Source organism: Antechinus flavipes, chromosome 3 (genome assembly GCF_016432865.1).
Source record: "Antechinus flavipes isolate AdamAnt ecotype Samford, QLD, Australia chromosome 3, AdamAnt_v2, whole genome shotgun sequence".
In the NCBI taxonomy this organism is placed as follows: Eukaryota; Metazoa; Chordata; class Mammalia; order Dasyuromorphia; family Dasyuridae; genus Antechinus; species Antechinus flavipes.
Window position 1 is genome coordinate 332,066,254 of NC_067400.1, and position 13,602 is coordinate 332,079,855.

The 13,602-nt window shown below is 36.4% G+C and overlaps 1 protein-coding gene and 1 long non-coding RNA gene across 4 annotated transcripts in view; one reads left to right on the top strand and one right to left on the bottom strand.

Annotated features, from left to right (window-relative positions):
- Positions 1 to 8,993, bottom strand: part of NMNAT3 (nicotinamide nucleotide adenylyltransferase 3) — a 150,920-nt gene extending 141,927 nt beyond the window's left edge. Inside the window, exon 1 of one of the 3 annotated variants that reach the window (XM_051985642.1) lies at positions 8,896 to 8,993. The gene's annotated coding sequence lies outside the window, so the exon portion shown is untranslated. Of the gene's footprint in view, positions 1 to 8,665; positions 8,824 to 8,895 lie in introns of those variants that run through there. The other 2 variants (XM_051985641.1, XM_051985645.1) reach the window with 2 other exon arrangements.
- A 438-nt stretch (positions 8,994 to 9,431) lies between these two features.
- LOC127554255 (uncharacterized) overlaps positions 9,432 to 13,602 on the top strand; it is an 86,937-nt gene continuing 82,766 nt past the window's right edge. Inside the window, exon 1 of the long non-coding RNA XR_007951925.1 lies at positions 9,432 to 9,520. This is a non-coding gene — a long non-coding RNA (uncharacterized LOC127554255). The remainder of the gene's footprint in view (positions 9,521 to 13,602) is intronic.

The window sequence follows — 13,602 nt, forward strand, 5'->3', positions numbered from 1 at the left end:
ATAGAGTGCTGAACCAGATATCCCTTAGAAGTGTATTAGTTCCACAGCAGGCTAATTAGGGTTAGAATTTTAGCAGAAGCCCTATCAGGTAGTGGTTAAATCCTCCTACCTCGGGAAAAGACTGGTAGCAGAGAATAGGGCTAATTTGAACCTAAATGTAGAAATTAAGTGTTATTTGCTCCCAAAATTATACAAGGTTAGGTCTTTAATTTAATTAAGTCAATGTCCACAAATCTGCGTCTCTTTAAAAAACAAGTCATGAATATAAAAATGCATTTTTCATCTAAGGCCCTTTGAACACATCAAGTATTTGGATGACAAACATCCATTTGCCTTATATTAGCATTAGGGCCTAAAAGAAAAACCAAGACAAAGAATGGTCAATGACTCCTCTAAAGTTAATCAAGTGAAGATAAAAGAAGGCCACCTGTTTTTTAAAAAAATCTTTTTTGATTATAAGCAAAAAATTCTATTATAATAAATCTATCATAACATCTCAAAGTCAATGATTTTTTATAAATCATTGATAACAAATTCCTGTTTAATAATTTATGAAACAGGTATACTGTGCATGCCTCAGAAATCCTTAAATTGAATTATTATGTACCTCTGAAACCTAATCATTAAGGTGTTTCTCCCCATTCCCCCACCCCCATGTGGACCTATAATTTCCTTGGTGCATAGACAGCTCTCAGTGAGAAATCTCCCTCTACCAAGGCAGGCCAGAAATTTGTTCTACAATTTATAGTCTGAAAGAGTTGCCTGAGGCACTTAGAAGCTAACTGACTAGCCCAGGATTAAACAGCTAGTATATGGCAGAGATAATATATGAATCTAGGTCTTGATTCTAAGGCTAGTTCTCCATCCAATAAACTTGGTAGCTCACTTTTATTTATAAAGATCACAATGGAGAATGCCATCTGCCCCTAGGGAGGACTGTGGGGACTGAGTGTGGATCACAATATAGTATTTTCACCTTTTTTGTTGTTGGTTGCTTGTTTTTTGTTTTCTTTGTCATTTCTTTTTCCTTTTTGATTGATCTGATTTTTCTTGAGCAGCAAGATAATTATGAAAATATGTATAGAAGAATTGCACATGTTTATCATATATTGGATAAGCTGCTATTTAAGGGAGGGGATAGAAGAAAAGAAGAGAGAAAAAATTTGGAACACAAGGCAAGGTTGAATGTTGAAAACTATGCATATGTTTTGAAAATAAAAACCTATTATTTAAAAATAATGATAATAAACACTTACATAGTATTTTAGGATGACATAGCTCTAATGTAATCCCTATGACATCGCTCTAATGTAATGTATGCATTGCCAAGTATTATGATCCCAGTTCTGTTAAACTTAAACTAAAAAATTAAATAACTTCAGCTAAGTAATTACACTACTATTAAATGACATTTAGAATTCAAATCAAGAACAAGTATTCTTTATTCCCTTTTATCACATAAAAATTCATCAAATAAAAATTTGATGTTTCAAATCTACTTACTCTCTACTGTTCTGGTCAGAAATTCTGAGGGTCTGCCCTTTCCAGACTGATTCTTTTGTGAAGGCAAATTAGGCCATTCTTTTCCTCAATTTTTACCTATCCTTTAATTAATAATCACTGCCTCAGAGAAACCTGGACCTTAGGAAAGACCTTAGCTTACACAGGCCAAGATCTCCTAATTATTGAGTATAGGGGTGCATAAGTCCCCAAATAATTAGGAATCCCTATATGATCTACCAAATGTTGGGGAATGAGATTGGACCCCAAAAGTATATTGAGGCATCATGAAATGTCTAAAAGAATTTGTAGGCTTAAACCATCTCTAAATAAAGAGCAATGATTTTATTATTGTGCAATTGACTGGTGGGATAACCCTAAAAGGAGTTAGGTATAACAAGAAAAAAGATGCTATAAGGCAGGCAAAGAACTTGCTGTTATAAGATAGGTGGTTCCTCATGAATTGGGAGTTAGTCATTGTGATCAGGGAAGATTACACCATTGACTGGCCTCTATCTCTAAAAAGATTGTCCTAAAAAGGAGTTGGGGATGGAGATCGGGGTACAGGTAGGTCCTTTTATGGGGGAAAAATAACCTTGGGAGTTGATACCATAACCTGGCCCTCTGATTGGATCCATTAACTCTGGAGTCAATGATAATTTTGTCAATGCAAGGAATTAAACGAGGAATTTGACAAAGAATTCAAAAACTCGTCTTAGCTTGCATTAAGGAGTAGCAGTGGGAATTCAGCTAGGTAGGATCCATGCAACAAAGGCTCACTTAAATTCCACTTAAATTCAACCAAAGCTTTCCTGTCAATTCGCCTTCCTACTGCCCACCTAGATACTAGGTTGCTCTCAGGAACATGGTTTTTTGCCAGGGACTAATTCACTCCATCACTACTGCACTGGGGCTATTACCAGTAGTCTTGACCTATAATTTGACATTGGACTCCAATGACTGGAAGAGAGAGTAAGGCTGATGACTATGCACAGTTCTACCTCACTTAAAAATTCTATTTACTTGCAAGTCAAAACATCACTCTCAGGATGTCATTGGTCCTTTTAGAGAACAATAGGCAAACAGCAACTAGAGTGTCTAGATGTTCTCATAATCCCTCCCTTATCTCAACCCTCCCCCAATCTCCCAGCTGGTGTTTCACCCTCCCCAACACACATACATAGAGTGAAATGCAGACTGTGTTTCTTAAACTTTAAGAAGATCAACTAATGAGCTACTGAGTAAAGAACTCAATGAAAGGAAACAAACACTGCAGAGTTATCTTAACACCTGCTCCTTCTGGCTTTTACATGAGCTCATGACTAGAAACTAGCTAAAGCTGTATCAATTCTACAGCTGTTAAACTTTTCCCATCAAACCTCAATCACTTTCTTTTCTTTATATGGATCCTAAATGCATATTTCCTGTGGTGAGCTAGAAATGTTTTATTGTCAAGGTTCCTCCTTTTCCATCTTCAAGTGCAAATAGTCATCAGAATAAACTGGAGCTTCTAACTAAAGAAAGAACAGTTGGATTAAAAAGAAAAAAATCTAAAACTGCTAACTATATACTAGGTTTACTGATAAACAAATTTATTCTGATAGAATTTCTTCATAATTACTACTAATATTTACTTTCAAAAGGTACAAATGTTATTTGTTTGGGTACTACTCTTAGAGAAAAATGTAAATGGAACCTTTCTCCTTTCTGCTTAAATCTTGCTACTAATAAGGAGCTATTTCATTACAAAGGTAATTTAAGAACCCCACCAATCTAAAAATAGTATGTTGATAATTACACCAGCAGAGGTAGTTAAGTTTCTTTAGTTTCTATATAGTAATGAGTATTTTTTCTTTGTTTTAGGGGAGACAGTAAAATGATCAATGTTTAAGATTCATGGAAACTAATCATTCATTTGTCAAATTAAATAAAATAATGTTATATAATAATAAGAGTTAATGAGACATAGTTTGCTTTTTAAAGACTTTCTTTTCTAGTCTTCATCTTTTACCAACAGGAAATAGACTGGTTTTAGGGCGTAAACAGACACTGGCAGATTACCAGTTATACACATAAAAGCCTTCCTGATGTGGTTTATGTCATGGGGGTTGGGCACCAAAATGACATGGTTGGAGGATTAAAATAATGTAGGTAATGTAGACTCCAGCTGATGGCAGGCACCAAAAGTTGGGGTTCAGGCACCGAAGAATCCACTATGGCCATTCTCTTTGGCAAAAGGTAGATTTATTTAGGGGAAGGCGTTATAAACAAAATGAAGGGATACAATAGACACCAGGAATGGTAAATATGAAATAGAGTTTGGAGAGCATATGAAAGACAAGTTCCTGGGTGGAAGTCACAATTACCCAGTAGAAGGGGGGAGCACCCCATGAGGTTGGGGAATGCCCTTAGTTGGCAGGCTAATCCTGAAAGGGACTTAGCACCTTAAAGGAGTTAGTTGTAAGAAGTGGGGTTGGGAAGCATAGTGGAGTTAGGGGAGATACCATGTGGCATGGGGGGAGAGGAAGGGGAAAGATACCAGGAGGCAGGATGCTGTGGTGGACTGACCCAAAGGAAGGCAGCAATCATGGGATGGCCCATAAGTAAATTTTATAGGGAAAATTTAACCTCAGGAACATTTCTGACAGGGCATGGCAAGATGTGGCTGCTGGAGACTTATGTAGAGGATGGATCTCAGGGGATTGACATTACTTGGATTTCAGACTGAGGACCTCCTCTGAGGATGGGACCATGGAGTTGAACTAATCTCTATTGGTGCATTGGGGATCAATCAATTCCTTAGTCTCTGTCAGGCAACAACACCATTAACAAATTAACACAGTCCCTTCATTAACTGTCATTTTACTTTTCTAACTTTAACAATCTGATGGATTGCATAAGGAGGAATCTCAGAGTTACAATCCTCTAAATATTAATGATCTGAATATTAATGATTGTGTTTTGTTTGTTTTTTGTTTTTCACGTGGCTCTTCATAGCTTAGATACCTTTCTTTGAGAGATGCTTGTTCATAACCTTTCACCATTTATCAACTAGGGAATGGAAAAACATCTTTTAGGCATTAAAAATATTATGGACATAAAAATGTCTCTTTGCTACCTTAGTAGTATCTACTGATTAGGAAAATTATTTCATGAAAAAAACTATTATAAATTAGAAATTTTAAAATGAAATTTTGCTTTATTCCTCTCAATCTCTTCTGCATACATTTAGAAAAGCAATAAATCATAGTGGATGCAATGTTGGCCTCAAAGTCAGGAAGATTTGAATTTAAATTTCACCTCTGGCATTTACTAGCTGAAAAACTATGGGTAACTCAATCTAGGGCAAAATAAAGATCAAAATAACAATTCTTCACATACTTATGCCTTTATGGATCTCATCTAATCATTGAGTTCTCTCTACACACTGATGTTTCTGACCTAGAGTGGGATACAATATTCTAGAAGGACTAAATCTAAAGACTCTTTTTTTTTTTTTTTTTTAAGTTTTACGGGAAACTGCAACATTGTGCAATGATCAACTACGACAGACTTAGTTCTTCTCAGCAATACATACAATAAGTCAAGACAATTCCAAAAGACTTATACTGGAAAATACTATCCACATCCAAAGAAAGAACAGACGGAGTCTGAATGCAAATTGAAGCATAGTACTTTCATTTTATTTTTTTCTGAAGTTCTCCCCCCAACCCTCTTTTATTGTTTCTTCTTTCACACCATGACTAATATGGAAATATGTTTTGCAGAAATGCACATATATAACCTATATCAAAAGGCTTGGGAGGAAGAGAAAGAAGAAAATTTGGAACTCAAACTTTTTTAAGAATTGAAAGATAAAAATTATCTTTTCATGTAATTGGGAAAAAATACTATTTAAAAGAAAAAAATTTTATTTGTGTCTCGCTTTTAAAATATATATTAATTTTTTGATTACTTCCCTCCCTTCCCCAGTGAGTCTTCCCTAGTAACAATCACACACACACACACACACACACACACACAAAACATACTGACCATGATATTCTAGGGAAAAAATGACAACTTTTTTTAAAATCATGAGACTGATACAGTTCTACAGCATTCTATAGAAAAATACAAGTGTTAAATGGCATATTCCTTAGTCTAATAACTTGGTAGTATTAAACTTTACTTTCTGCAGGTTACATGAAGGAAAAACTTAAATTCTTTAAAAGAATGGAGGTTAACTTAAAGAAGATTGACTTAAGCAGCCTAATGGTTTTACAACTATAATTGTATTTTCCTTTGTTAAATAGAATCCCAACTGGAAGCAAGGATATTGGTAAGAGAAGAAGGCCCAGCATACTTTCATAATAGGAAAGGCAAATAGACTACATCCTTCCTGAATGGAAAGGGGGAGACATATCTGAATTAAAAGGATATTGATGCCTGTTGTAATTTTCAATGTCTAAAGAAAGATCTTTGTTGAAAAGATCACATTTCCAAAAGTCTGCATAGTCTGAGAAAACATTTTTTATAAATTCACATTCACAATAGAAAGCCTGTATATATCTAAATGGTAAGAAACTAAAACTTGAAAGGTACATAAATAACAATTTCATCCAATTTTTTTAAAAAATCAGTCAAATGCTTTAAAAGTGAAAATGTGAATTTTTTTTCATCTCTCTCTACTTTTAAAGAGTTATCCATTCCCCAGTAATTCTTTCCATTTAACTAGTAGCATGCTCTGACAAAGATTACAAATATTTTTTCATTTCATCCCAACTCTTTTTTTTAAAGTTTCTATAACTTGTAAAATTTGGTCAGAAACATTTTCCTTTTCCTGATTTTGGACTCAAAATTCAAATCAATTGGTTTCTTGCTTAATACTTTCTTTACTAGTAGTTCTTATCCAATAACACATTTCTGTATATTTTTCTCCTTTAAATTCATACAACTGCAATAAACATTAATCCTCTAATTTTTATCCATTTTAGGAACAACATATCTAGATCAGAAAGGGATCTTAGAGGTCATTTAATTCATACTTCTCTTTCTTATGGATGAGAATACAAATCTAAAAGATTAATCGTAAATGACAGTAAGATCACTCAAAAGGCCTCTAACTCCAAATTTAGTGTTCCATCCACTGCTTCATGAATACTCCTATTTTTCCTTATTTAAAAAATGTTATATGTATATGTACATATATATTCATATACATGCATACGTATATGAAAATGCCCGTGGAAGAATAAATGACTTCATTAGGTGAATTCATTTTTTCAAGCTATTGAGATATTACCTATTGCTTGAAAGAGGAAAAGAGGACTGAACAAATACTCTTCTTATTTGCTTCACATTTTTGTTTAATAACAAATTGTTCTTGTTGTTTGTTCTCTATTTCTCATCAAACAAATGGCCCATCTCTATACAGAGAAAATGATGGAAGTGATTGAATCAACATAAATGAAACAAAGGAAAATAAATCAAACAACCAACAAGTATTTGCTGATCATCTACCAAGAGCTCCTGTGGCCTAGTTTAAGGAATACAAGAGAAATAAAAGCTCCCTGCTCAATAAGTTTACAAGCCTCATGAAACAACAGTACAGATGGCAAATACTTCCAAGTTTCATGATTTCATTAGTACAGATATTCTCTCCACCATGCAAGTAGTTCACATCTTAAAAGATTTTTTTTTTTTTTCTTAATTACTGGAGTAAAAAATTCATCACCTGGCAGCCAACCTTCTGGGAAGGTGCCTCTCCAATGGAAATTTAGGTTAGCCTTAGGCAAGAATCAATATGGGATCTATATAAAAGACTTTCTATCTGGGTAAGATTTGCCGTAGTTTATCCTAATCTGTAATTTCAAGAAATTTTAAGTGACTTCTCCATTAGAGTAGGATTTTAGTCAGGATGTTGGAGCAGACAAATTTTTCTCTATATTTACATCTGGGAACTGACACACCTATATAGCACAGATTGGGTGATTGCCTGGACTTAAGAAAGTGATAGAAAAAATGTTTGTGTGTACATTTTTTTGTAGTCATTTGTTAGCAGCACATAACTAACTTTAATGGAGGAATCATTAAATAATTAAATGTTAACTGATATGGTACAACCTGCAAATTCAGTGTGTCTGAATAGTCAGGACAGCTTCAAGGAATTAGAGAAAGCTTAAAGAGAAACAGGAGATAATTAGGAAAGGAGGAGGTTAAATATTAAAGAATAGAGATAGTACTCAGTACTAAGAGTAACACAAATTTATATCATTTCAAATTAGTGGAAACTGTAATTCAATCGTGTCATTTTACTGAGACTAACTTGATTTGGTTTTAGGTCTTTTTGTCGTTTCAGCGGTGTCTGATTCTTCTGTGAACCTATTTGGAGTTTTTTGGGAAAAGAAACTGGGCTATCTTTCTCCTCCAACTCAGATGAGGAATGAGGCCAGATTAAATGATTTGCTCATGATCATAAAGTTACTAAGAGTCTGATTCCGGTTTGGGACTGACATCAGGCTCTGCCTCCCGTGCCATCTAGTTGTTAATTTAGATTGGACAGTAGAAATTAGATTGGATTTATTTAGAGTTTGAGTACTGAGTTACTTTGGCCAAGTCCCTTCACCGATCTGGGAATTACCTTTAAGATGAGGAGGTTGGGCTTACACGAGTAAACGAGGGTTCTAGCACTAACTCTTTGGATCGTTTACCTGACTCCCAATTCAGTATTCCCTCCATTGCATCGCACAGCTTCTCTTTCTAGCACGATAAAATGGCTGGGAATCTGTAAGAGAGATCTCACTCTGTCCGTAGAGAGAAAGTATTCTGGGGAGGAATCACCGAGGCGCCAAACCGCGGGATTCCCACTTCGGGGTCTGCGAAGTCTCGTCGGTAAACAGCAGGAAGTAGAAGCGCATCACAACTTTATACCCTGCTACCGCAGCCCAATCTACACACCAGAAATGAGAAGTCTAGGAGGTCTTAGAGCGGAAAAACTCACAAATGGCTTAAAAGGGAAAGCCCTGAATTAGAAACATTTTAATTGGATATATGCGCGTGGTGACAAATTATGTCAGTGTCAGAACAGCCTTAGGGAAGAGTAGTTTGCACTTTCGGGACTCAGAGCAATAGTGAAATGAAAACTTGTTGGCAAGTGAAGGGCATCAGGGGGAACAACTCTTACCTGGGAGGCTTCATGATTTAAAGGGGCACAGCTCCGCCAGCTAATCCTGCCAACAAGTTAGATGGAGCAGGCCTGTCAATCAGGCAGGAACTCGCGCGGGGCAGAGCAGGCGCGAAACGGGCGAAGAACTACCTCGCGCTCCCTCCCAGCCCCTCCCCCCTCAATCCCGGGAAAGAAGACAGAACTAGGAAAGCAAAGCCCCGCCCTTCCAGAGGCCCCTCCTCCATTACCTCTCAGACATTGGTCAGACTATCTCATAGAAGGCGGGACTTATCGAAGTTCTCCAATCGCCGCGTGACCAAGAAAAGAAGCGGAAACACCTTGTGGGCCCTGACAGCCTCGGGGAACTGTCGGTTCTGGCACCTTGCGTTAGCCTTGCTTGTCTGCTGACTTTCACCTTGACTGCCTTCTCTGAAGCCCTGCCTTGCGCGAGCTCCGAAAGCCCTGTGCCTTTTTTTCTCCTTTCTATGTCCCCTCTCAGGCTCCGTCCACCATCCTTAGCGTTCTTCCCACTCGCTCTTCTCCATACCTATTCCTTTAGGATTCCGACTCTTCCCCCACCTCACCACCAAAATAACATTGTCTCCATTCGGGCCCCGTCCCCGCAATTTGTTCTTGGACCCGCCCACCAGCCTCACGCGCTCTACTTGCTTCACCCGCGCTTCCTCTCCAGCTGGGGCTGAACCCCGCTCGACCTTGGGAGGAGGCTTTCCCTATTCTTGAGGCTGGAGGCCGCTTGAATTTAGCTATCCGCGCGGACTCAAGCGGGGACGCGGGGAGGTGGGCCATAGGTGCTGCCCTTCCTGTCTTCCCGTTGCTTGGCCTCTGCGCGGGGCTCCATGAACCCCTGTGCAGGTAATCCGAGGTCTTTCTTCTTCAATTTAGCTGTCAATCAGTCCGTCAGCGAGCATTTTATTTAGAGACTACTTTGTTTACTGGTTTGAGCTGCGTCCTGGAGATGTATGGAAAAGCCAAAGACATCCCTGCCCTCAGGGAACTTGCAGTCTTTGAGGGAGACCACGTGCAAACAACTCTGACCAGACTAGAACCAAGTAGGATAAAGTAAGGATGCCAAGTAGAATTAAGGGGAGAGAGCAAAAACTTAAATTGTGTTTGATTTTAGCTGGGCCTTGAAGAAATCCAGGCAGTGCTGCTGTTCCTGTAGGAAAGGCAAGCAACAAGTAGTTATTTAGCACTTGCAATGAAACAGGCACCCTAGCTAGAGGTGGGCATACAGCCAAAACAAAAGCGTTCCTTTCACTCTCCCCTTTCCTCCCAGAGCTTGCGTCCTATTAGGGAAAGACTCTAAGGAAAGTGGGCTAAAGAGGAGATCCAAGAAGAAAATACTCATGCAGAGGCATGGTATGGAGTCAGAAGCACAGCCCAGTGGGAAATGAAGTGCCCCCAAAATGAAGGCTTTAGAAGGAACTCCCCAATGAAAGATGACTTAGGGCAGAAGTGTTTCTGGGTGAAGTCGCAAAAACTGAGGAAGCTTCTGTATGTCTGATGAACACAATCCTGTTTATGGGCCTCAGTTGAATACATGACTGTACCACAATATGCATTTGTGTATGCGGACTAATCAAATAAGATCATTCATTATTAAAGGCATATTATGTGCCCTATGTTTTGCCTGCTAAGTGCCAGAGATAGAAATTGTCAAATCTTGAAATAAATCAAATTCACGGAGTTCATTACATTTTGGTCTCATTGCCTAGATTTCAGTTTCATTTCTCTAATTTAAGGTTTTTTTTTTTTTAAATAATATATAATTCTGGATAAACTAAACCCTTATTTCAAAGACAGCTGCTGCCCTTTGGCAATTCTAGCAAGGAAAACCACCTAATTCTGACTACTTTGCCCTTTGTGCCATGAATCTCAACAGAAAGGGGCAAGAAGCATTAAAAGAGATTCAGCTCAAGCTAGGTTTCTCTATAATTTACTCAGCTTGGGGACTTGGGATTATGATTAAAAAAATTTTTTTTTAATTTCACTAGTCTTTTATTTTTCCAGTTACATGTAAATTTTAGTTTTATTCCTTTTTGTAACATTTTTGAGTTCCATATGCCCAAGGGGCTATAAAACTGTACATCTTTGCTCCAAGAGTCTCACTACAGGATCTAGATCCCAAAGAAATAATAAAAAAGGGAAAAAGACCCATATATACAAAAAATTTATAACAGCCCTTTTTGTAGTGGCAAGCAACTGGAAATTGAGTGATTGCCCATCAGTTGGAGAATGTCTGATAAGTTACAGTATATGAATGTAATGGAATATTATTGTTCCATTAGAAATGATGAGCAGACTGATTTCAGAAAAGCCTGGAAAGACCCACATGAACTGATTTTGAGTGAAGTGAGCAGAATCAAGGGAACATTGTACAGAGCAACAATAAGATTATATGATGCAAATTGTGATGGATTTGAATCTTCTCAACAATTCCAAGAAATTTGTGATGGAAAATTCCATCATCATCCAGAGAGATAAGTATGGAGATTGAATATAGATAGAAGCATAGTATTTTCACCTTTTTTGTTTATTTGTTGCTTTTTTTCCTTTTTTGGAGTTTTTTTTGGTCTTTTGGTCTGATTTTTCTTGTACAATATGATATGGATATGAAATGATATGAATATATGATATAAAAATATGGATCTATATTTTAAAAGATTGAACATATTTAACATATCAGCTTACTTACTGTCTTAGGGAATGGGGTGGTTAGGGAGGGAAGGAGGGAGAAAATTTGGAATACAAATTTTACAAAAATGAATGTTGAAAACTATCTTTATATGCATTTGTAAACATAAAGCACTATTTAAAAAAGAAAAAGAGGTAGAGAAAAAAAGATTTTGAATTCCAATTTTTCCCTTTCTCCCTTACTTCTTCCTTCTCCCAGACAGCAAACAGTCTAATATAGGTTTTATATATATATATATAATCATTTTAAACACATTACCCTATTAGTCGTGTTGTGAAAGAAAAACCAGAACAAAAGAGAAAAACCATGAGGGGAAAACAAACAAACAAAAAAAAAAAGATGAAAATAATATGCTTTAATCAGCATTCAGTCTCCCAAAATTCTCTCTCTGGATGCAGATGGCATTTTCTATCCAAAATTTATTAGAATTCCCTTGGATCATTGTATTGCTGAGAAGACTTAAGTCTATCATAGTTGATCATCATATAATCTTGCTGTTACTGTGTATAATCTTCTGATTCTGTTCACTTTACTCAGCATCTGTTCATATAAGTCTTTCCACTCTTTTAACAAGCTGTTAATAAAGGCTACTATGTGTAGGTATTTTCCTTGCTAAGTTGCAGAGATAGAAAGAAAAACAATATCCCCTTCCTGTAGAAGCTTATATTGTTGTGAGGGGTGACAATGCATACACTTCTAAATATAAGGAAACAAATCCTGGCTCTCTGATTTCATTTGTTAAAAACAACAACAAAAACTTCTCACACAAGGCATCTTCCTCTTTGCCAAAGTATTTTCGTAGCTTCCCTTAAAATTAGTCTTATATCGAGCACTAAGAATATGTGGCATAAATGGCTCTTAAATCAGTCTAATTTTGAGGCCAGATCTTTATTCACCATACCCCCTACATCTTCTCTCTCCCTTTCTCTGTCTGTCTCTCTTCCATCCTTCTTTCCTTTCACCCCTGTCCATCCTTAAAAGTATTTTTTCTTCTGTCCACCCTCCTTTCTTTCAGCTCCCAACCCTTTCCTTTTTTCCTATAGAGTAAAATAGATTTCTATAACCAAGTGTGTGTATTATTCCCTCTTTGATCTAATTTTGGTAAGAGTAAGATTCACTTATTACCCCCAATATTCTCCATCTTCCCCTCTACTGTAAAAGCATTTTCATACCTCTTTTATGTCAGATAATTTATCCCATTCTCACTCTCCCTTTCTCCTTCTCCCAGTGCATTACTCTTTCACATCTCTTCATTTTTGGGGGAGGGGAGATAATTATCCATAACTATATTATCTATCTCAGTAAACTACTAATTGCCTTAATAATGATAAGGATAAGATTCTTAGGAATTATAAGTATCATCTTCACATGTAGAAATGTAAAGAAATTAAATTTATTAAATTCTTGGTGATTTGCCTTTCTTGTTTACCTTTTTATACTTCTCTTGAATCTTGCATTTGAAAATCAGATTTTCTTTTCAGGTCTGGCTTTTTCACCAGGAATGCTTGAAAATCATCTGTTTAATTAAATATCTATTTTTTCCCTTGAAGGATTATAGTCAGTTTTTCTTGATACATGATTCTTGGTTGTAATTCAAGCTGCTTTGCCTTCCAGAATATCACATTCCAAGTCCTCTAATACTCTAATGTAGAAGCTGTTAAGTTTTGTGTTTTCCTGACTCCATGGTATTTAAGTATTTCTTTCTATGTCTTTGTAGCATATTCTCCTTGATCTTGGAGCTCTGGAGTATGGCTATAATATTTTTGGAATTTTCATAGTGGGATCTCTTTTAGAAGATAATTGGCGAATTCTTTCAATTTCTGTTTAACCCTCTGGTTCTAGAAAATCAGGGCAGTTTTCTTGATAATTTCATGAAAGTTTCTTTTTATTGTTGTTGTTATGGCTTTCGGGTAGTACAGAAAATTTTAAATGATCTCTCCTGAATCTGTTTTCCAGGTTACTTGTTTTTTCAATGAAATAAGATATTTCACATTTTTTCTATATTTTCATTTTTTGATTATTTGCTTTATTGTTTCTTGATGTCTCATAATCTCATTAGTTTTCATTTGGCCAATTCTAATTTTTTTTAAGAAATCATTTTCTTGGGATGAGGAGCCAAGATGACTGAATAAAGGCAGAGCCTGAGCTTTCTACCAATCCCATCCACATATCTTTAAATAATGACCCTAAACTAATTCTAAAGTAGTAAAATGCACAAAAAATGGAATGAAACAGTTTT